The 23,979-nt window shown below is 46.1% G+C and overlaps 10 non-coding genes and 1 pseudogene across 10 annotated transcripts; 7 read left to right on the top strand and 4 right to left on the bottom strand.

Moving 5' to 3' along the window:
• Positions 1-53: 53 nt before the first annotated feature.
• Positions 54-125, bottom strand: trnah-gug (transfer RNA histidin (anticodon GUG)). The gene has a single exon. It is a non-coding gene; the product is annotated as a tRNA-His (tRNA).
• Positions 126-326: 201 nt separating this feature from the next.
• trnae-uuc (transfer RNA glutamic acid (anticodon UUC)) lies at positions 327-398 on the top strand. The gene has a single exon. It is a non-coding gene; the product is annotated as a tRNA-Glu (tRNA).
• Positions 399-7,293: 6,895 nt separating this feature from the next.
• trnak-cuu (transfer RNA lysine (anticodon CUU)) lies at positions 7,294-7,367 on the bottom strand. Its single transcript has one exon. It is a non-coding gene; the product is annotated as a tRNA-Lys (tRNA).
• A 378-nt stretch (positions 7,368-7,745) lies between these two features.
• On the top strand, positions 7,746-7,827 carry trnas-gcu (transfer RNA serine (anticodon GCU)). The gene has a single exon. It is a non-coding gene; the product is annotated as a tRNA-Ser (tRNA).
• A 2,656-nt stretch (positions 7,828-10,483) lies between these two features.
• LOC148634660 (U5 spliceosomal RNA) lies at positions 10,484-10,600 on the top strand. The gene has a single exon (XR_015933536.1). It is a non-coding gene; the product is annotated as a U5 spliceosomal RNA (small nuclear RNA).
• A 230-nt stretch (positions 10,601-10,830) lies between these two features.
• Positions 10,831-10,972, top strand: LOC148634659 (U4 spliceosomal RNA). Its single transcript, XR_015933620.1, has one exon. It is a non-coding gene; the product is annotated as a U4 spliceosomal RNA (small nuclear RNA).
• Positions 10,973-12,313: 1,341 nt separating this feature from the next.
• On the top strand, positions 12,314-12,455 carry LOC148634658 (U4 spliceosomal RNA). The gene has a single exon (XR_015933627.1). It is a non-coding gene; the product is annotated as a U4 spliceosomal RNA (small nuclear RNA).
• A 3,777-nt stretch (positions 12,456-16,232) lies between these two features.
• Positions 16,233-16,351, bottom strand: LOC148634657 (5S ribosomal RNA). Its single transcript, XR_015933509.1, has one exon. It is a non-coding gene; the product is annotated as a 5S ribosomal RNA (ribosomal RNA).
• A 1,809-nt stretch (positions 16,352-18,160) lies between these two features.
• Positions 18,161-18,324, top strand: LOC148634656 (U1 spliceosomal RNA). Its single transcript, XR_015933637.1, has one exon. It is a non-coding gene; the product is annotated as a U1 spliceosomal RNA (small nuclear RNA).
• Positions 18,325-18,959: 635 nt separating this feature from the next.
• On the bottom strand, positions 18,960-19,078 carry LOC148634655 (5S ribosomal RNA; annotated as a pseudogene).
• A 1,310-nt stretch (positions 19,079-20,388) lies between these two features.
• LOC148634654 (U4 spliceosomal RNA) lies at positions 20,389-20,530 on the top strand. Its single transcript, XR_015933602.1, has one exon. It is a non-coding gene; the product is annotated as a U4 spliceosomal RNA (small nuclear RNA).
• Positions 20,531-23,979: the final 3,449 nt, after the last annotated feature.

Here is a 23,979-nt window from a genome sequence, read left to right as displayed (position 1 = left end):
TGGCTTTTTTTTGCCTTCATTCGTGCAAGTAGTAAAAGCAGACGCCCCTATTCTGCCGTGACCCGGATTCGAACCGGGGTTGTTGCGGCCACAACGCAAAGTACTGACCACTATACGATCACGGCGAGTTACCGATACACACGTGGCAGGGCGGAAAAGGCTGTGCTCTCTTCGTGTGACATAATTCGGGAAAGTCCTGACGTTGCATTTCAACTGAGCCCCAGTATACATCGACCCTTCGACACTCTGAGTGACAACTCTCTTGCGTGTTTTCTCATATTTATGTAGTTTGCTTGCATGATGCCCGGAACAGCAGGGTTGTGCACTCCCATATGGTCTAGCGGTTAGGATTCCTGGTTTTCACCCAGGCGGCCCGGGTTCGATTCCCGGTATGGGAACGTGTCACTTTTGCCTCCTGCTTTCCAAAAGATCAGCACTGTGTACGAAGGAGCCGCATTAAAACTACTCAACGTGCAAAACGTGCGAAAAGAGGGGGCGCTTGTTTCCAGCCGAAACTTCTCGCGTGTGAGACGAGCTGACCATCGCTGCAGGAGGTGGGAGGGTCACTCTGGTAGACAGGGCTGACCTTCGGCAATAGGATTTATACTCTCCAAGATGATATTTGCACTTTCTGGAGAGGCGATTTTCTCCACTTCAGTAGCCCGATTTCGTCGATTGCGTGGAGAGGGCTGTAGAATGTGGCGCCGTCTTTCCTGCTCCATCCATGACAGGCGTGCTGGTCTCTGGAGAGAGAGCACGGTCCATCAGCGCACCCCAATAAAGGCACTGGAAGCAGCTGAATCGCATTGGCGAAGCTCAGTGCTGGGCCGCTGGGCACATCTGACCACAGTTTCCGTAGTGTAGTGGTTATCACGTTCGCCTCACACGCGAAAGATCCCCGGATCGAAACCGGGCGGAAACAGACCAGACTTCTTCTGTCGTCACGCACAAAAGGGGATTGGGGATTCGCCTAGTGCTGTGATCGAACAGACCCACTCACCTCTTAGTGTGGCGGGATCTGCACAGTGCATGTCGCAGCGCATCCTGCTTTCACTTCAATGCGCGTCCTGATGTACCCCGGTCTCCCGCGTGACAGGTGGGGACAGGTGACAGGTCCTGTACTAACGAGGAAGACATCGCTCTCCGACCCCCGGCATTGTATCCCGACCCACCGTGCTGGAAGCCGACTCGTGCTGTGATTCCTTTACGGAGCAGAAATGACAACCGAGGAGCCAAGAGATCATTTCAGCATTTCGCGTCTGAACGGAAAACACAAACGACCAACTCGGAATGACTTGCCTTTGACGCTTATATACCTCTTAGTGTGGCAGGATCTGCACAGTGCATGTCGCAGCGCTCCCTGCTTTCACTTCAATGTGCTTCCTGATGTCGAGTCGTGTGCCGTGCGGAGGCTCTGAAAGCGAGAGCAATGAAAAGGTGCACGACACTGTGAAATAAACATAAATAAACGCATATATAACGTCGAAAACACATCTAACACTAGGAGTATACAGCACTCTGCACAGTGTACGAAGTAAATTATTTTCGCAGTAATTAATTATATTTACTATATTTATTATACACGTGTAAATTAATTACTGCGAAAATAATTTACTTCGTACACTGTGCAGAATCCCGTATACTCCTAGTGTTAGATGTGTTTTCGACGTTATATATGCATTTATTAATGTCGTCGATTTTACGGTTGCAATTCGACGTTGATTATACGTCGAGGCGACGTATATATACGTATAGCCGTATTTTCGCCGTGAATATACGTATATTCGACGAATCAATGCCCACAGCTTGGCATACAAGGGTTTTGCGGAGGGGTCTTGCCACCTGCCTGAAAAAAAAACAGTAAAATGTTTGAGTGCCTATAGAGTTTCTATTTTTATTTTCTTGAGAAAAGTTGATACCATTTCCTGGAAACCCCGTCCCCCATCAGTGCGCGGTGCCCGGGGAAAAATCTGTAGGGGGGCGTCTGAAATTCTGAGCGGGGGTGATATTTCGGTTGAAACGGAGCTGTACGGTGCAGCTACCCAAATGAAATCTCGCAGCTATGCCATTAATTAGTGCTTTATGATAGAAGATATCGACTAGCAATCTGGTATTTGCGATGAAGTTCAGTTTCACATTTTTCGTCACTCTCACTGGAGAGTATTGCCTGGAGCGAAAAGTACCATAAGCGTTCATTTTTGCAGCTACATGGACGTTCTGAATCGTTAAGAAAAAATGTTGTAAAACCAACAGAAAGCACAGACTGCTATAACTAGTCCTAGTTATATAACGATTTTAAGTATAATGATAAACTACTGCAAGGAATCGGTCCACCTGAGCAAACAGGATCGTAATGTTGACACTCAATAACGACACTGATATGTGCAGTTCCTGGACGGATAGCCCTCCTGCCCATCAAACAGACTGAGTGACTGTTCGTGTCATTTAGTGTTGTCTGACCATTGACAAAGTACAACTATTTTTTTAGGGCGCAAATTAAGTTAGGTAAATCTTTTTGCCCAAAACTGAAGGGGCAACATTCCCCCCTCCCCCCGTGATGCCAGGCCTGTCCCCATCCTATTCCATAATGTCATTATATATAATACCATACAACAGTGACCGATCCTTACTAACTACATGCGTTAAAATTGCACATCAGCTCATAGCAGGGGGCACATAGCCGCGATGTATTATCAATGTTATATTTCAACCATAATATCGACAACATTAATAAACGCATACGTTGAGAAAATATCGAACCCAGCATATTTTCCGGTTATATACCACAATGCATTGCTAGTATTCGTTGGTCACAATTTTGGACACGTTTTTCAAACGTAGAAGTATATCCGCAAATATCTCAGCAATCCTCTTTTGACGAGTAAGTATGAACAATAATAATACTATCTGAATACATACAGATCTTTCTTAATATTATTTTGATTAAAATAGTACGTGAATAAGCAAAAAATGGCACATAAAATAGTGTGAATGGGGAAGATGACACAAAATCGTTTTGCCGTTTCTCTATTCTTATTCTATGTTGTACTTTCAAACTTTGGGTACTCTTTAATTAGGACAGACTTTATTGCTCAACTGCTATGATGCAAGCCAAATTTTATACATTTATTTCAGTTTTGAGCTTAGTAAACCGTTCACTTTTTAGATTATACTAAAGAAGATATTCATCATCATTTATTTGGGAAGTAATATTATATAATTTTCTCCTAGCTGCGGTGCTGAAGTCCCACCCTACATCAACAGAAAAAGAAATAAAGGAGCATGCAATGTGTTACTTGAAGAATGCATATGAAAGACAGGGGGCCAGGAGATCTGGACACTGAAAATAATAGGTTTTTGGTTCTAACTGTTAGGACAATTAGACAGGGTTTGCAAATAGTGGAAAAAAATCATCTTAACTTCCATTGTAATATTTTTTTTTCTTGGAAATATAGAAGTTGTACATTTTAAAATGTATATTTGAATCAAAATGTGGTTTTGAGTTAGTGTGTTAATGTAATTAGTTTTGTGTTTGTCATTACTATACTGTATATTGCCATGTTACCAGAATTTGTAGCTGAAGTTTAAGACTAGTTGTGTTTTTTATGATTATTGCCCATATGTTGATTGTTGATTGATTGTATACAATGTATAATTTGAAATACATATGTTTCAGGTGTGAATGTGTATTTTCAGAATACATTTCTAAATCTAATCATTGGCTTGGTTTACTTGTTTCTACACCTATAAAATCTATCTTTGATGTATAATAGACCTCTACCCATATACGTATAATAGACCTCTAACCATATACGTATAATAGACCTCTAAAGTTATCCGTATAATAGACCTCTAACCATATACGTATAACAGACCTCTAACCATATACGTATAATAGACCTCTAAAGTTATACGTATAATAGACCTCTAACCATATACGTATAATAGACCTCTAAAGTTATGCGTATAATAGACCTCTAACCATATACGTATAATAGACCTCTAAAGTTATCCGTATAATAGACCTCTAACCATATATGTATAACAGACCTCTAACCATATACGTATAATAGACCTCTAAAGTTATACGTATAATAGACCTCTAACCATATACGTATAATAGACCTCTAAAGTTATACGTATAATAGACCTCTAACCATATACGTATAATAGTCCTCTAAAGTTATCCGTATAATAGACCTCTAAAGTTATCCGGAACTCCAACCATATATGTATAATAGTCCTCTAAATTTATCCGTATAATAGAACTCCAACCATTTATGTATAATGAACGTCTAAACATAGACGTATAATTGACGTATAACTTTAGACGTATATTAGAATTTCATTCTAGACGAATTGTAGACCACATTTAGACGTATAAGGTATGCGTTTAATAGACGTTTATTATACGTCTTTTGCCCACTGGGTGGGCTCCAGATGCACATGGAAGCAATCAAGTGTTTCATCCGAGCTGTTTCAAAGACTGCCCAAGAGCTTTCCTTTCACAGAGGCGCAACGATTAATGATGGGGGTGCACCCTTCAATGCGCCTTACGACTCTAGGGAGTGATTGAGACGAATCGTAGCGTGTGCTCATTTCTCTCTATTCCCCGTGTTGCAGTGGTAGGATGACGTAAATTCCTGCTTCGACACGTAACGGCATTATAATCACGTGCAGGAGCTGAGGGTTTTAGTTTTGTTTCGTTTTCCATGGCGTTCGTAAGCGCGCAAATCAAAGGCAAGTCCTGCGTTTAACACGAACGTAAATGCTTTTGAAAGTGCAGTGTGGTGCAGCTTGTAAAATCCTTGTCCACATTTGTGGTTTGTTGATGTTTGTTCTGTCTGCCAAAGTTGCATTTTGACATCCGGACGGGGGGACTTTATCATTTGAACGTGAAGCCAGCCTTAAACCCTCTGAGGTGTGTCTGTCTGCCGGCACGTATCTTGTGAAAGGTATTTTTTTTTAACGGAGAGCAACTTTAAAAAGGTATCCGCAGCCACCTCGCAGTCCGTGTTTGATTATAGGAGGAATACGGCGGTGGCGGGCTCGCTTTTGTCGTGGTCGAGTGGTTAAGGCGATGGGCTCGAAATGCGTTGGGGACTCCCCGCGCAGGTTCGAAACCTGCCGACTCCGGCGTCTGCCGCATGTCGCCTTGTGCCTGCGCGGCAGAGGCGAAGTGCCGCTTCTCCTTTCCTGGTACTATAACAACGCGAAATCGCTTGGACCTGCTGCCATGGACATCAATTCTTCAGATAACCACACACTTTTCCTTCGCACCTCTGGTGCTCTGCTTATGCCTTTGAAAACCTAATGAATAAAGCTGAAAGAACCGACACGATATGTAGGTGCTGGTAAAGCACGCAGTAAAGAACTGTTAACAGCAAGGGTTTCAGTGGGTTAACTGAGGAGAAGGTGTGATCGCTAATTGTTGACTTTTTATTTGGTGTTAGAAACACTCTTACTGTGCATGACGTGCAACAAATGTAGCCACAGAAATTGCATCACGCTTTCATGTATGCTATTGCAAACACCAACGTTCCCTAGATAGAAAACCGAAATAGCCGTGGGTTTGCTTGCTGGTCTGAAGGATCTCTCTTCGAATCTCTATCATTTGTCAATGGAAGTAAAAGGCGCTGCAATCTGATACGTTCAGAATCAAACCCGCAGCTGTTGTTCGACTTTATTTCTTGACTAATTACAACTGAGTGTCGCATGAGCAGTTACATAAACTTGTCTGGTATATTTGAACACAAATGCCGTTCTTCAATTAAAACTAACAGTACATTGTCAGGGACATTCAGTTCTATACAAACAAGAGACAGACGAGAATATTTCTACCGTTCATGTGGACTACGTGTTGACTTACTGATCGGAATAATTAAAAGGTTCGGGCTCATAGCCGATGCAGTGCGTGCTAATTAGAACAGCAACGCTGAGCTCTCAGCACCGTACTGAGCCCAGGTGTTTTTCTAAAGCTGTCAGGTGCAGTTCATTTACATGAAGGAAATCTCTTACTGGGTACGATTACAATGCAGTAAGTAGCACAGACTACGTAGGGAGTTGCCCGATGCGTTTAAAAACGACCCGAGCCAGGCAGGCGTCAAACCTGCAATCTTCTGATCCGTAGTCAGACGTGTTATCCATTGCGCCACTGGCCCTGGTGTGACACTGCAGGACTGTAACCCAGTGAGATCAGCACTGCAACTAGTAAAATATTACCCCCGGTCCATTTTTTTCCAAAAGTGAGAAACACCTGTTTTCTACATTTTGTCTGTTTTAAAACCATATCTCTTTAAACCAAACCAAGACTTTGTCTTTTGCACTGATATTCTGATTCATTTCGATTTCAAAGAAAAAAAAAACATTATCTTCCAAAGCATCATAAAATTGTCGATTCTTCCAGACTCTACTTCTCTCTTGTAGTAGTACAGCAGACCTTTCCAGGTGAGCAGATCACAGAGTCCGAAATGAGCTTCCTCCATCAAGCAAAGTACCTGAACATGACTCTGTCATCATAAAAGCGCCCCTGTAATAAAGAAATTAAATCCGAAATCAAGAGGGCAGTTGCCTACTGAAGTTCAAGAAGTCATCAATTTTAACCTAGCAACACATTAAAGGCTGCATCTATACAAGTACGATTCTAGAAATGCTCACCAGATTACGTTTTAAGAAGGAACTGCGCCTCAGGTTCCGCCAAGATCTTAACTCGGATGGCAGGATTCAGAGTCTGGAGTGTGGACTGATGGCGCACGGAGGGTCCATATACTGTGGATCCCTCAGTTTTCTTCCGCGTGTTTAAACCGCCAGCGTGTGACTCCCCTGTCCCCGTGACCTCATTGCTCTGCTCTCGCCTCTGTGCAGCTGAGCCCGACTCATGGTAAAGTGGAAAAAAATATGCCCTCAACGTGGGATTTACTCTGGATCGAGGATAGATGTCACCTTTTTAGCGTTGAACAGGATGTATGTGATGTGGCGACTAGGTTCAATTTTGTATCCTTTTAAAAGATTAAGGACTGGGGTGAGCGTGATTTACCACCCTTTCAGCTAAGAACCCGACATGAGCACCGTTTAGGCTGCATAGACTCGGTCGTCTAACATTGCTGACTTCTTTTTTTTTGCCAGCCGCTAGCGCTGATTAGCAATGTTTGTATTTCATGTTTTGCAAGTTGCATCCATTTTAAGAAAAACAAGTCGTGTTAAAGACAGGAAATGAATACTTGCATTTAATTAAGTCTAGCTGTAGGCGGTTGTCTGTAAGGACCAGTTCTGTTCGAGAAGACAGAACAAAGAAGGCACCACTGGGATTCGGACTCAGGATCTCCTGTTTAAGAGACAAGCGCTTTAGCCAACTAAGCCACGGCGCCCCGGGAGGGGTGTCCTTTTGCAGCCATTTGGACACACCACTCAGACACATCTGCATTCGGTGTGTGCTCCGCCTGCTCGCTGAGCAAGTTGCCACCTTTACATACAATAGCAACATCGACACCAAGAGAAAGGATGACAAATGGCTTTTATCTGGAACTTTTCATGTCCAAGGAGCTCAATGTGCTTTCTGTGTACAACAGGGCCACTGAACTCCACACTGGCCACTGAAGCACAGCAGTGGCTTGCTGGCTTGACATCTCCCAAGGAAAATGTTGAAATCGCATGTGGAACAGGAAAAGGACCCTCGAGTACGAGGGAAAAAAAAGAAAAGATCATTTGGAGCGCGCCAACCCATGTCTGGACAGCCCAGTTTCATCGACGAGGTGGCCGAGTGGTTAAGGCGATGGACTGCTAATCCATTGTGCTCTGCACGCATGGGTTCAAATCCCATCCTCGTCGCTCTCTACGTTTGACGTTGGCCCTCCTTTTGTTTGCTCCAGTACTAGAGCCTTACATTTTCTAGCGGTGGCTGAACATGGTATAGTAGGCTAACGTTGGTATCGACCAGTGGCAGTAACAGTATTTACGTGCCGCTGCTGCCAAGTGGCTCTGGGTTGAGACCGCGTTTTCACTTACTTGCAGCACAAACGGAGAAAGCGATTTTTGACAGTCTCTCGTGAGACTGCGCTAGGTGTTTAGGGATATACTGAGGGATCCACAGTATGTGGACCCTCCGTGCGCCATCAGTCCGCACTCCGGACTGAGAAGAAGACAGGCTGAAGAGTGACCCCAACAACTTTCACTCTCTCTGAGACAAAGCAATAGTCAATTCTGGAGCTGCTATTCCTCCCTGACCATGTATATCCTGCTGTTGTGGGATATATACATCTATATGTGTCTGAGAGTTTAAAGTCTTGAACTAAGTTTTGCAGGGCCAGTGAGCTGGAATCCAATTTTATCGGAGAGCTAGACTGCCTGTCTGTGTGCTCTAAGATACAATTAAAATCCCCTCCCACTATCACTTCTGTGCTACATAACAATAGGGGGGAGAGTGCCTTGAGTAGCTCCACCCTTCCTCCCACGTCAGTAGGACAATACACATTGATTAGCCGCAGGTTAACGGTCCCCCATTCCACATCCACACACAGCAACCTGCCATCTATGACCCTCTGAATACTTTTCAATTTGAAAGCCCATCCTTTGAAAAGAATGGCCACGCCAGAGGCTCTGTTGTTATTGTCCCCTGACCAAACAGAAGGCCCTTTATCCCACCTATCTTCAAAGCTTTTATACCTTTCTTGATAGGCTATAGCACACTTCTGCAACATCAACACATCTCTCTCTCTCTGCTGGAGGTAATCAAAGACAGACTGGCATTTAACTCTGTCATTGATACCTCTGGTGTTAAGAGAAATTATGTTTAGAGCCATATTACATAAGAAAGTGGAACCAGTCTTTACAAAACACATTTCTCTTCGGTCTCACCTGTTACCTTCTTCTTTTTCTTTTTCTTCTTACCAATTTCCTGCCAGCCATCCTCTGAATGAGCCTTCATCAGGGTGGCAGCAGTAAAAGCATTCACGGAGTCCATTTCAAGGAAGGGGGTAGAGGGAGGGGTGGAGGGGTTCCAGCTGTCCCCATCGCCATGCTCTCCTTCCTCCTCGCTCGGGGAGAAAACAGAGTCATTTTTCCTTTTCCTCAAGTCCAGCTCCTGGGAGCACTGAGGGGAAAGGGGTGCAGCCGATGCACCAGTCTCCTCTTCCCCCTCACCCACCAGCTGCTGCAGATCCTCCGTGATGGACTGGATGGAGGAGAGGAGGGCATCTGTAGCACTTGCAGAGTCTGAGAAAAGCAGCTCCGCTGAATCCTGGGTATCCTCGCTGGACCCGCTCCACCGGGGGGCCCCACACTGGCCCTCGTTCTGAGGAGCAGGAATGGGGGAGGGGTCCTCGCTGTTCTCGGGGGTTTTCAAACCCTCGTGCTTGTCTGGTGCAGTCTGCGGTTGTGGGGGCGTAGTGGATTTCTCTTCCACCGGGCCCAGAGCCACAGCAGGACTGATCCTGGCTGGAGGCTGAGACTCTTTGTCCAACAAGGGTTCTTTGTTTGACTTGTTGTTTGCTTTGGCTTTTCGGGCCGGTTTGGCTGAAACAAGCACTGCCTCATCCTTTCTCATTTTGAGTTAATTGGCGTAGGCGTGAGGGCAGTTCTTAAAAACGTGTCCTTCCGAGCCACATAAATTGCACTTTGGCAGCATTGAACAGTCAGAGGCTAAATGTCCCTGTTTGCCACAGGTCTTGCAGCATTTCACAGTGCAGGACGATGCCAGGTGTCCCACAGCACCACAGCGCCGACACACCTTTGGTTGTCCCACATAAAAAACATAGCCATTGCAGGCGCCCAGCCGGATTGTAGAGGGCAGGTGCCTTAAGCCTCCATTTACATTGTCCGGTAGCAAGCAAACCTCGAATTTCCTTGCTCCTGTTTTTATACCGTCAACATCTCTAACCTCAGTTCCATGGTGGATGGTGCAGTACTGCTTAAGCCAGGTGTGAATGTCCTCCGTCTTTGCCAGTTCCGAGAACATAACAACATGCACCGTTTTCCTCTCTATCCGTGTCAGAGGCTGCAAGATGATCTTCTCAAGGGCAGGAACTTTCCCTCTTTTTGCCTCAAACACATCCACAAATTGTTCAAACAGAGAATAGGTAGCAAAAACAACCTCAAATGCTTTCTGACCTGGGAGAGCGAAGATGAAATCCAAGTGCCGAGGTTCAAAGCCAAGTTCCTTCTGTAACACTTTTCTGCTGAACTGCATACGATCCATGAAGAGGTCACCCAAAAGCTCAAAACGTACAGCATTCTTGCGGGATCCAAAGGTTGCCATCTCAAACTGCAAAACAAACACTGCTTCCACAAAACAAGAAAACAATCCAACTACTCCAACTACAGGCTGATCAAGGTATCTCCCCTGCCAGGTAAGCCGAGAGCCGCAGGCGATGAGCCCGGAGCTGAACGGGCCCCACTGGCTCGTTTGTAAGGCCAGGTGCATTACCAACCACGACCGGCAGGGCAGAGGCCTTGAAGGCGGCCTGGGCTCCTGCAGCTGTCCAGCCACGCACTCTGGTTTCTCTTCATCTCGTACAAATCTTTTGCCTTTTACTAAAGATTTCCATGGAGAGGAGCATGAATGAGTTCCATACAATTTTTGTGCTTCCCTGCCTCCGGGTGGGGCGCAGCTGGGCTGGTCAAAGAGAGAAAACAAAACCGCTCACAATCGCTCTTATTACGGCGACTGTGGCCGTTTGCTCTGCGAGTCCTCGGTCTCCGCCTGTCTGATTGGCGCTCTTTTCTTTGGGAGGCGGGAAGTGTCCGGCCGCAAATATGAAGCGTTACAGCAACGACATGCCATGAGACGATTGACAACGATTTCCATAGGATCCCCGCGGTTGCCTGGCAACCGTCAGCTTTGCGCAGTGGCAGTATCGTAGCCTGTGAGGTATAGCCGAGGCGCGATTATTGCTAGTTGAAAACTTTTCCCAATACCCCGCTTCCGCCGGTTTGCAATACAATCGGCGAAAACAATTTTCGACAGTCTCGTCAGAGACTGAGCAAGGTGTTTAAAGACAGATTTTGTCATGGTAACATCATGGTAGAAAGAAACAAGCTTCTTACGTCTCAACAGAAACGCTCTTTAGCTCTTTCAGAGTTATGCAGAGAACAGCGTCTGTCGAGATCACTTTTGAGTCAGCGCGAAACGCCGTGTGCTGTCAGTTTGATTTCATATTGCTCGTAGGGCGCCCGGCTTTTGTCTGTCAAACGTTAGGTTGCGCTTCTTCATGCTGCATCGTCGGCATGAGTGGAGCTTTTTAATTGTCTGTACTTGTCTTACTGCGCCCCATAAGAAATCGTTTGTCCCCGTTCAAAAGAGATTGTGCGATGTCCTGCAGCGTTCGCAAAGCAAACCTTTGACAGTTTGAAAAGAGGAATTTATTCTGCTTCCTGTGCGTGCAGTAGTTACAAAGTTGAACGTCTTTACACGATCTGCTGCAGTTTTCAGTGGGCGGGCTTTGTCAGATGGCTTGGAAAAACGCACTGTGTTTCGGCTCGGGAAACATCATGAGCAGTGTCCTGCATGTTTTCTGTGTATAGCTGTCTTTTAACGCACACAGAATTCATTCGAAATCATTGATTTCTCCAATTAACAATGGAACCTCCCTTTTTGAACCTGCGAGAAGCATTCTTTCAATGTAACAGATTTACTCCGAGGAAAGGCAGCATGACATTGAGAGTAGCTCAAGCTTTCAGCACCCGTATCGGGCTGCGTGTATGCAGACACCGCTCAGAATCCCCTGTAAGATTCTCCCTCACTTCCGTTGTGCAGTGCTTTACCTCTTTCAAAAGGCTTCACTTTCCTAGTCACATTCCAAGGCTCATCGAACCCGGGCTGTTTCCTCCAGCGGTATAGTATTGCAGTGAGACAGCACGATGCCTGCAAGACTATGTCACGCTAAACGCCACAAATTGTGTTTGTCCGTTCGTGTCAGTCGTCCTGCAGCCACGGGAAGTGGGACACAAACATGCTGCAATGCTTTCAGGACGTTAGGATTTGTTTATGCAACATCCGAGAAGAGTACTTGTGGCTTGAATGTGAACTGTACGTGCCCGCCCCCTTTCCTCTGTAGTGCATGAGTTCCTCCCGGCATGCCCTTCGTCATTGTTCTGTCATCTTGTATTTAAAGGGTTGTATTTCTGCTGCTGAAAATAAGCAACGGTTTTCTCACAACGCCCTTTGTTCCCGACGGAGCCCTTGTCTGTCATGAAATTCTTCAAAACCTCAAGCTAGAAGAAGAAGAAGACGACAAATATGAAGCGTTACTGCAACGACATGCCATGAGACGATCGATAACGATTTCCATAGGATCCCCGCGGTTGCCTGGCAACCGTCAGCTTTGCGCAGTGGCAGTATCGTAGCCTGTGAGGTTTAGCCGAGGCGCAATTATTGCTAGTTGAAAACTTTTCCCAATACCCCGCTTCCGCCGGTTTGCAATACAATCGTCGAAAGCAATTTTTGACAGTCTCGTCAGTGCGTGACATAGTCTTGCAGGCATCGTGCTGTCTAACTGCAATACTATACCGCTGGAGGAAACAGCCCGGGTTCAATGAGCCTTGGAATGTGACTAGGAAAGTGAAGCCTTTTGAAAGAGGTAATGTCGACGCTTTTTTAACAGAGTACCAAAAAAGCGTCTTTTTTGAAGACCTGGGCACTGAGCATTGTTGGTTCAGTGGTAGAATTCTCGCTTCTCACGCGGGAGGCTCTGGTTCGATTCCCAGCCAAAGCAGTGGCTTTTGCAGCGAGCGGCTCCATCACTTGCATCCCCTTGCAACTCGCAACTGAAAACCCACTGAAGCTAAGCAGGTGAGCCAGGTCAGTACCCGGATGAGGGTGAGCTACAGGGAAAAACAAAGTTTCCAGCTGGAAGCGGTGTTAATGGTGCCGGCGGGGGGGCGCTCACCCTGAGGTCTGTGCGGGTCCCAATGCCCCAGCATAGTGACGGAGACGCTGTGTTGTAAAAGGGCGCTGTCTCTTGGATGAGATGTAAAACTGAGGTCACAGCGCTCTGTGGTCATTAAAAATGACCACCAAAACCTTTGACAAAAGCTCTTGGTAATTGATGGTCTTCAATAATGCTTCTCCTTTAGGTACATTTTAAATCAGCTGAAAAATGCTGTGAAATGGGGGGTCACTTCACGCCAGTGTAGGATTTGGGTTACAAGAACTATAAAACTGCACGAGAAAGCCCGTACACTGAATTACACGGCTTTCAATTCAAAGGAGGGCAAAAGAAATTCCCTGAGTTCGATTTTTTGCAGCACAGAGAGGATTGCTGTCGTGAGGCTGGTTAGCTCAGTTGGTTAGAGCTAATAACACCAAGGTTGTGGGTTCGAGTCCCGTACGGGCCAGGTCCTTTTCTCCTCTCTTACAAAAGCTGTTAGGTTCCTTTCCGTGGTGAGATGGGTTGTCATGCAACGCTGCTACATAGTGCCGACAGACAATTAAATGACAAAAATGAAGAGAGTTAAAGCAGCTGGAAAGATTTTCTTACAACTTTTGAGCTGACACAGTTTTGGAAAATGTTTTCTTCACGCTGCACTGTACCACATAGGCAGCCAAGAGTCTCCAAAACAAAACAGAATTGACAGTCATATAATGTCCATTAACCCCGGTTTTAAACACAGCATCATGTCTGCCATCATAAGAATATGAGTCCAATATTTTAGAATATAGTCAGAATGTCTTCTAACCTTACCTGTGGTGTCTTTAATCCCTATTGCTCAATGCATGATGTACGTACTGCATACATGTGTCTTGAGAATGAGGAATGGGCCCCTGAGACATTTACCTGTTTCACAAATGATCGTATTTTACTAGAGATTCTGTTTGGGATTCAGATGTGCATTCGGACAGCAATTCCTTTCAAGAAATGATACGTTCTGGATGAGGTCAAAGGTGCTGGAACACTGTATTTAGGATGTATTTGCAGTGATTGTGTCTCCTGCTTCAACGCAGTGATATATAGATGTGCTCCTGTAATTTATTGGTACATGCCCAGGGCAGTAAGTTGTCTGAGGATTTATTTCCAGACGGCATAGAGCAGTGAAGCAGTGAAGTAGTGCAACACACTGGATCATTATATTATTAGAATCTATTCTACTTAAATTATTACATTATACACAACTTGAGCTCTCAGCACCGTACTGAGCCCAGGTGTTTTTCTAAAGCTGTCAGGTGCAGTTCATTTACATGAAGGAAATCTCTTACTGGGTACGATTACAATGCAGTAAGTAGCACAGACTACTTAGGGAGTAGGCTGATGTGTTTAAAAACAACCAGCGCCAGGCAGGAGTCGAACCTCCAAACTCCTAATCCATAGTCAGACACATTATCCATTGCACCACTGGCCCTCGTGTGACACTGCAGGGCTGTAACCCAGTGAGCTTAGCACTGCAACTAGTAAAATATTACCCCCGGTCCATTCTTTTCCAAAAGTGAGAAACACCTGTTTTCTACATTTTGTCTGTTTTAAAACCATATCTCTTTAAACCAAACCAAGAGTTTGTCTTTTGCACTGATATTCTGATTCATTTCGATTTCAAAGAAAAAAAAAACATTACCTTCCAAAGCATCATAAAATTGTCCCTTCCTCCAGACTCTACTTCTCTCTTGTAGTAGTACAGCAGACCTTTCCAGGTGAGAAGATCACAGAGTCCGAAATGAGCTTCCTCCATCAAGCAAAGTACCTGAACTTGACTCTGTCATCATAAAAGCTCCCCTGTAATAAAGAAATTAAATCCGAAATCAAGAGGGCAGTTGCCTACTGAAGTTCAAGAAGTCATAAATTTTAACCTAGCAACATATTAAAGGCTGCATCTATACAATTACGATTCTAGAAATGCTCACCAGATTACGTTTTAAGAAAGAACTGCGCCTCAGGTTCCGCCGAGATCTTAACTCGGATGGCAGGATTCAGAGTCTGGAGTGTGGAATGATGGCGCACGGAGGGTCCACATACTGTGGATCCCTCAGTGATCTTCCGCGTGTTCAAACCGCCAGCGTGTGACTCCCCTATCCCCCTGACCTCATTGCTCTGCTCTCGCCTCTGTGCAGCTGAGCCCGACTCATGGTAAAGTGGAAAAAAATATGCCCTCAACGTGAGATTTACTCTGGAGTGAGGATAGTTGTTACATTCTTATCGTTGAAACGGATGTATGTGATGTGGCGACTAGGTTCTTCTCCATTAGCAGGCTTAAGGTTAAAGAAAAAAACATTGCTGACTTCTTTTTTTTTTGCCAGCCGCGAGCGCTGATTAGCGAGGTTTGTATTTCATGTTTTGCAAGTTGCATCCATTTTAAGAAAAACAAGTCGTTCAAGACAGGAAATGAATACTTGCATTTAATTAAGTCTAGACGTATGCGGTTGTCTATAATGACCAGTTCTGTTCGAGAACACAGAACAAAAAAAGGCACCGCTGGGATTCGGACCCAGGATTTTCTGTTTACTAGACAGGCGCTTTAACCAACTGAGCCACGGCGCCCCGGGAGTGCTATCCTTTTGCAGCCACTTGGACACACCACTCAGACACATCTGCATTCGGTGTGTGCTCCGCCTGCTCGCTCAGCAAGTTGCCACCTTTACATACAATAGCAACATCGACACCAAGAGAAAGGATGACAAATGGCTTTTATCTGGAACTTTTCATGTCCAAGGAGCTCAATGTGCTTTCTGTGTACAACAGGGCCACTGAACTCCACACTGGCCACTGAACCACAGCAGTGGCTTGCTGGCTTGACATCTCCCAAGGAAAATGTTGAAATCGCATGTGGAACAGGAAAATGACCCTCGAGTATGAGGGAAAAAAAAGAAAAAGATCAACTGGAGTGCGCCAACCCATGTCAGGACAGCCCAGTTTCCTAGACGAGGTGGCCGAGTGGTTACTGTATGCTGAGTCTAAAGACAGTTTCACCCGTTTTCTGATTGCTCGGTTCTGTACCAGTGCAGACATGTCAAACAGTGAATGGTTGTACCTCTATTGTATCCGTGCTCAATGAATGAAAAAGGTAACAAACGAATATATGTCTAGTTATACGAAAAACGAGTGGTTTATCGACTCATCTTCATTTGCAGATTTAGAGGCAGCTTCGATATTCGTTTTACAGACGGGGTTTTTTTTTTAATATGGGTCACACACATGCCACAGCAACAAAACATCTCTAGAGATGAGGCTATAGATCACCTTTCCATCCTGCAGGTTTTCCTCCCAAAGCCTACGGCACCAACGGCGACCCCTGCTGGCCGGGAGAGCAAAAGCTTACAGCACCTGGTATTCCCAGGCAGTCTCCCATCCAAGTACTAACCAGGCCCGACGCTGCTTAGCTTCCGAGATCAGACGAGATCGGGCGTGTTCAGGGTGGTGTGGCCGTAAGCGAACGCCTCGGCGCCTGACTCGCTACTTGAAGCTGTGTGTGGCGGGGGTTCCGTGCCCCCCGAGCGGGACTGAAGGATCGTTCGTGTGCAACTCTTTGGAAAGGAGCTGCTTTCCAAATCGCATTGCGTGCCTGGATGTTGGCGAATGCGCTCCCTTGTGTTGGCTCGTCCCGCACTGGAGGAGGACAAACAATCTGCACGGAGGAGCACCAGGCAAGTCTTCACCAGACAAAAACCTCCAGTGCACAGCACTCTGGAAACATTTCGGGGCTTTCGCGTGTTTATTTCAGCACTTAAAAAGCGCACCGGTCCAACACGTCGGCCGGGCGCGCGGCGCCTCCGCCCTCTTGTGGCCTTGCGGCGTCAGAGCAAGAGGCTCCTTCTCGCTGCCCTTCCGCTGTGTTGCAGGGCCCCGAGAGGGAACCCGGAGCGCGCACTTTGTGGGGGGCGGGGGACCGCGTTCGCGCTCTGCCCCCGGTCTCTTGCGCGAGTACTAAATCTCATGGACAGGGGGGCCTCGTCATTGATTGTTACAGGTGAGACGGGGATTAGGAGGAGACCCCGACTGATGGGTAAAGGGGAGCACTAACACCAGAGGGACACCCCCGGCGTCTCTTTTTGAGAGACGCCCTGGGGTTTCCTAATGGCCAAGGAGGGTCGGGACCTCGGTTTGACGCCTCCCCCGAAGGACGGCGCCTGTTTGTGCAGCAGAGTGTCGCCATCAGGAGGCTGGGGCGTAAGAGAGCCACACAGCCCGCAGGGTGAGCGCTCCCTACTGGTCCCAGTCACACCTCTTGCAGGAGCAGCAGCAACCGGAGCTTTTCCGGGGTGGACTCTCCCATCCGGGTGCCGGCCAGGCTCACACCTGCTGGGCTGCCCCGGGGGTGAGCCCAGTCGAGAGTCGCAGGGCCAGATCTAGTCACCGGGGAGAAACGATACAAGTGAAGGATTGCTCGGCTCTCGGCACTTGAAAAGACCGACAAATGTCTCGTTCCCGCCGGAGCTGAATGTACCCGCATGTGTGGTGTCGTCTTCTTCCCCCGCCCCGCTGTGTTTGCTGTATTGTCTCTGAAGCCGGCCCCCCCGAGACGAGACGGGCTGTTCCTGTGCCCCAATTAACACTTTACAGGTGCCATTCCCCGGCATTGTGGCCATTGTCGGTGCTCACACGCGGTAAGAGAAGGCGGAGGAGAGCGGGGCATGCCCAGGGGTAGACATTCAAGGAGGGGGCAGTGCGAGGTGAGGTGAGGTGCGACACGCCGGAGCCCCGACGCAGCTAATGCGGAGCACTTGTTGGACTGGCATCGAAAGGACGTGTGCGCACGGAGCGAGCCTTCCCTGCGGCGGAGCGCGGGAACTTTCTCCCCCCCTCCCGCTGCAGGAGTTGTGTGCACTGCAGCGGTGCCAAGAGAAAAGCACAGAAGGCAGCAGGCTCTGGAGAGCAGGTAAGAGACGGAGCCTTGTGGGCAGGCGAGCAGGCCCGTTTTTTGGAAATTGCTGAAAAGGTTTGTTCGGTGTGTGGCAGGCGCACGTCGCGAGCTTGCGTGGCGATCTGCCGGTCTGGAGTTATGCAAATGAGGCCGAATTGCATCCCGGGACATGCTGCGAATGCGCAACGGCGACTGCAGATGTGTAGGAAACGGCGCGCTCGTTTTCTCGTTTTGCCCACACTTTTGAGTGTTAGTGTGGCGTGTGAGTGTGCGAAAGAGTGGGCCCAGCAGGAGGCGGTAGCGTGCGGGGCGAGGAGGTGGCCTAGGATGCGCGATTTGTGCTGTGGGTGCGGGCCGCTTGCAGGGGCCTGTTTAACTCATACTTACCTGGCAGGGGAGATACCTTGATCAAGAAGGAGGTTCACCCAGGGCGAGGCTCGGCCATTGTACTCCGGCTGTGCTGACCCCTGCGAATTCCCTAAATGTGGGAATCTTGACTGCATAATTTCTGGTAGTGGGGGACTGCGTTCGCGCTCTCCCCTGATGTGCTTGGTCCAAAATCAGATACGGGAGGGTTAGGACACCACGAGCTGCGTGGCTGCGGAAGGATCCCGGTTCGACAGGAGTGGACGCCGCTGCTGGTTCTCGCTGGCTTTTAGTTAGGGGTCCGGAGAAGCATCTCAAGCTAGTTCCACTACTCTTTCTGGACGTTCATTCCCTTTTCAAAGTCAGTCGTTTTGCTGTAGTCTGCGTTCTTTAGGCTGATTATCGAGGTTAGCCTTTATTTGGTCATGGGGGGCCTCGGTACTGTATGCTGAGTCTAAAGACAGTTTCACCCGTTTTCTGATTGCTCGGTTCTGTACCAGTGCAGACATGTCAAACAGTGAATGGCTGTACCTCTATTGTATCCGTGCTCAATGAATGAAATCGGTAACAAATGAATATATGTCTAGTTATACGAAAAACGAGTGGTTTATCGACTCATCTTCATTTGCAGATTTAGAGGCAGCTTCGATATTCGTTTTACAGACGGGGTTTTTTTTTGAATATGGGTCACACACATGCCACAGCAACAAAACATCTCTAGAGATGAGGCTATAGATCACCTTTCCATCCTGCAGGTTTTCCTCCCAAAGCCTACGGCACCAACGGCGACCCCTGCTGGCCGGGAGAGCAAAAGCTTACAGCACCTGGTATTCCCAGGCAGTCTCCAATCCAAGTACTAACCAGGCCCGACGCTACTTAGCTTCCGAGATCAGACGAGATCGGGCGTGTTCAGGGTGGTGTGGCCGTAAGCGAAAGCCCCGGCGCCTGACTCGCTACTTGAAGCTGTGTGTGGCGGGGGTTCCGTGCCCCCCGAGCGGGACTGAAGGATCGTTCGTGTGCAACTCTTTGGAAAGGAGCTGCTTTCCAAATCGCATTGCGTGCCTGGATGTTGGCGAATGCGCTCCCTTGTGTTGGCTCGTCCCGCACTGGAGGAGGACAAACAATCTGCACGGAGGAGCACCAGGCAAGTCTTCACCAGACAAAAACCTCCAGTGCACAGCACTCTGGAAACATTTCGGGGCTGTCGCGTGTTTATTTCAGCACGTAAAGCGCACCGGTCCAACACTTCGGCCGGGCGCGCGGCGCCTCCGCCCTCTTGCTGCCCCTGCAGCTGCTTCACTTTTCCCTTTAGTTGCCATCGATTTTTTTGTAGTGCTATACATATACGATTGAGGTATCTTAGAGTTCTCCTTCGAAGACCCAGCACTCTCTTTTCTTTTCCCAGTGTTACTCATATCGGACTTTTTAAACCTAAAAAAAAATGTTTTTTTTTTTCTTTCAATTATAACTGAAGTTTAAACAACTAGTGTTAAGTCCTTATTTTTCTGTAGTCAAAAAAAGCAAAAATTAACATTCAGGTCATGAAAAACTCAAAAAAACTCCCCAACCACTAAACTTTACCTCCCACCTGAGCGCCATCTTGAACGCCCCTACCACCAGAGAATGCTCACGATTTCGGAAGCTGTCTCCGGGACGTGCTGATTCCACACATCCTGAATAAATCATGATATTGTTAGTTGCTGTAGCTAGACGTTCAAATGAGTTTCATGGCCAGATGGACTGTTTCCTCCAGCGGTATAATATTGCAGTGAGACAGCACGATGCCTGCAAGACTATGTCACGCTAAACGCCACAGATTGTGTTTGTCCGTTCGTGTCAGTCGTCCCGCAGCCACGGGAAGTGGGACACAAACATGCTGCAATGCTTTCAAGACGTTAGGATTTGTTTGTGCAACATCCAAGAGGAGTACTTGTGGCTTGAATGTGAACTGTACGTGCCCGCCCCCTTTCCTCTGTAGTGCATGAGTTCCTCCCGGCATGCCCTTCGTCATTGTTCTGTCATCTTGTATTTAAAGGGTTGTATTTCTGCTGCTGAAAATAAGCAACGGTTTTCTCACAACGCCCTTTGTTCCCAACGGAGCCCTTGTCTGTCATGAAATTCTTCAAAACCTCAAGCTAGAAGAAGAAGAAGACGACAAATATGAAGCGTTATAGCAACGACATGCCATGACACGATCGATAACGATTTCCATAGGATCCCCGCGGTTGCCTGGCAACCGTCAGCTTTGCGCAGTGGCAGTATCGTAGCCTGTGAGGGTTAGCCGAGGCGTGATTATTGCTAGTTGAAAACTTTTCCCAATACCCCGCTTCCGCCGGTTTGCAATACAATCGGCGAAAGCAATTTTTGACAGTCTCGTCAGAGACTGAGCAAGGTGTTTAAAGACAGATTTGGTCACGGTGATATCATGGTAGAAAGAAACGAACTTGTTACGTGTCAACAGAAACGCTCTTTCAGCTTTATGCAGAGAACAGCGTCTGTCGAGATTACTTTTGTGTCAGCGCGAAACGCCGTGTGCTTGTCAGTATGATTTCATATTGCTCGTAGCGGCGCCTGGCTTTTGTCTGTCAAACGTTAGGTTGCGCTTCTTCATGCTGCATCGTCGGCATGAGTGGAGCATTTTAAACGTCTGTACTTACTGCGCCCCATAAGAAATCGTTTGTCCCCATTCAAAAGAGATTGTGCGATGTCCTGCAGCGTTCGCAAAGCAAACCTTTGACAGTTTGAAAAGAGGAATTTATTCTGCTTCCTGTGCGTGCAGTAGTTACAAAGTTGAACGTCTTTACACGATCTGCTGCAGTTTTCAGTGGGTGGGCTTTGTCAAATGGCTTGGAAAAACGCACTGTGTTTCTGCTCGGGAAACATCATGAGCAGTGTCCTGCATGTTTTCTGTGTATAGCTGTCTTTTAACGCATACAGAATTCATTCGAAATCATTGATTTCTCCAATTAACAAGGGTCTCTTTTTGAACCTGCCAGAAGCATTCTTACAATGTAACAGATTTACTCCGGGGAAGGGCAGCATGACATTGAGAGTAGCTCAAGCTTTCAGCACCTTTATCTGACTGCATGTATGCAGACTCTGCTCAGAATCCCCTGTAAGATTCTCCTTCAATTCTGTTTTGCAGTGCTTTAGCTCTTTCAAAAGGCTTCGCTTTGCTAGTCACAATCCAAGGCTCATGACAGCATTTGAAAACATTCGTAACTGCGTTGGCCGGGAATCGAACCTGGGTTAACTGCTTTGAAGGCAGCTATGCGCAACACTGGCTCGCTCCAGAATAAATCTCACGTCGAGGGCATATTTTTTTCCATTTTACCGTGAGTCGGGCTCAGCTGCACAGAGGAGAGAGCAGAGCAATGAGGTCACGGGGACAGGGGAGTCACACGCTGGCGGTTTGAATACGCGGAAGATCACTGAGGGATCCACAGTATATGGACCCTCCGTGCGCCATCAGTCCGCACTCCGGACTCTGAATCCTGCCATCCGAGTTAAGATCTCGGCGGAACCTGAGGCGCAGTTCCTTCTTAAAACGTAATCTGGTGAGCATTTCTAGAATCGTACTTGTATAGATGCAGCCTTTAATGTGTTGCTAGGTTAAAATTGATGACTTCTTGTATTTCAGTAGGCAACTGCCCTCTTGATTTCGGATTTAATTTCTTTATTACAGGGGCGCTTTTATGAAGACAGAGTCATGTTCAGGTACTTTGCTTGATGGAGGAAGCTCATTTCGGACTCTGTGATCTGCTGACCTGGAAAGGTCTGCTATACTACTACAAGAGAGAAGTAGAGTCTGGAAGAAGGGACAATTTTATGATGCTTTGGAAGATAATGTTTTTTTTTTCTTATACTGAAAATGAAAGGTAGTTGTTTCTATATGGACTCAGTCTTTGGAATTTGTATATATATATTTCAGTGATCCCTCAGCCATTCCTTCTGTATTGTAATTCAATTTCTCTTTTAAAATTCCTTCCCCACTTCTAGGACCTGCAGTTGCTGAACTCCACAATGGCTTCTATTGGAAAGTCTGTGACTGAGACCAAGTGTTCACTTTTTTATGAAACCATTATTTATTTAGGAGCAATGAGCAATTCTTATATAAATGCAATAAAATCATTATGCTCAAACTATGAGAGAGAAAATTAAGGATAATTTAAGAAATCAGTCTTAGCTTGTTTCTATACACAGATGGTATTATTTATTTTCAAAGGAAACCCGCGAGGATTCCCCTGGTGTGCAAGATGTGCCTGAATACTCTTGATCAGCTTCCTGCTCACTTGAAGAGGGCGTGTATGAAGCACGCCACGGCAGAAAACATCAGGATGGCCTCTCAACAGGCGAGGGAGGACATGATGAATCACCTGAAGAACGGGGTCATCGTGGATTACCACAGAATAGAGATCGTGTCTGGTGAGGCAAACAGGATAGTGGTTGTAAGACTGCTAGAGTCCTTGGGCCTTTTTGTACATGGGAAGCCTGAAGACACATTGGCAAGGTGAGATATTTTTAATCTGTAAGGCTTCTGTAGTTTCTTTTTGAAATCATTGTTACAACATATTATGTAAAAGCATGTTGAAAAGAATCTACCTGCATTCCAGCGGCCCTGAGCAAGAGGCCGCAGTCCAGGAGGAAGAGATGCCAGAGGCTGCTCTAGAAACTGAAACTGAAGCGGATAAGGAAGGGGAAGATGTGAGCTCTGAAGAACTCTATCAGCAGTAAGACTTTTTATTTTTCAGATGTATCTATTTTTTACTAAAATTCTAATTTGTCTTATAGGTATAAAATGTTTAAACCGGTGTTTTATATCCTTACAGGCCCTGAGTAGTTAAAAAGTATCAGCAGGCCGGAAGAGAGTGGCCCAAGCTGGACTCTATAGAAAGCACTCCCTGGATGCTCCTCTCCTGATTGGATTCAAACAGTACCTTACCAAGGATCTGGGAGTGGCAAATTATTCTCAGGAGGTATTTATTTTTTAAAGGCATTTAAAATTAAGCAATGGTATCTTCATTGTAAATGTTTTTATTTCTTAGCTTAAAATTCACCCATGTGAAATGATGTCAGCCATAAACATCATGACTCTATATTTCCTACCTGAATCTATTCTACTTAAATTATTACATTATACACAATTTGAGTTCATTTTAAAAAGTAAAAGGTAATGAAAGGAATGCATTTTCATAAGAAAGATAATACCGATATGCATGTGATAATCTTCCTTATATCATGTAGTGCATCATTTGGACACTTTGTGGGCTTCAAATACAAAGAAAATCATGTTCTATGGTACAAGATAAATACAAAACTTAAGCTTTTATTTTAATTAGATTTCTTTATAAAGCATAAGCAATCATTTATTACATCGCTTCTTGAATTAAATCTTTTGACAAGAGGTAAGACTTCTGTTACATTTAAACCCATGTTTAGCTGTGTTTTTTAGATTTAACTGAACCAATTTCTGTGTGTGATAATGTCCTTGAATTCTGACAACATCACACTAAATTACATGATATAAAACAGCTAATGTTTCTAGAGATAAAGTTTCTGAGATGCTTCTAATTACTTTTTATTACCAGGGACAGTTTAATTCACCTTGTACAGTACTGTAAGACCAAGATGCTTTTTTTAAAAGTTATTTAACATTTTATAGAACTTTGTCTACTATGGCAACATGATGTGCTTGGTGAAACTTGGAAAAATACTGCTTGGCCACTTATCTTAAGGTAAAGATAGGATAAAAGTTTATCTTTTGCACCTACCTGACCCCCAGGGAAGGCCAATGCTTTCTAAGTTGATGGTTCCCTACAGTAGACTGTACTT

This window comes from Lepisosteus platostomus, unplaced genomic scaffold, assembly GCF_059453375.1.
Source record: "Lepisosteus platostomus isolate fLepPlt1 unplaced genomic scaffold, fLepPlt1.hap1 Scaffold_32_H1, whole genome shotgun sequence".
Taxonomy (NCBI): Eukaryota; Metazoa; Chordata; class Actinopteri; order Semionotiformes; family Lepisosteidae; genus Lepisosteus; species Lepisosteus platostomus.
The sequence above is the reverse complement of the archived record's forward strand: the minus strand, read 5'-3'. Positions and strand labels throughout refer to the sequence as shown.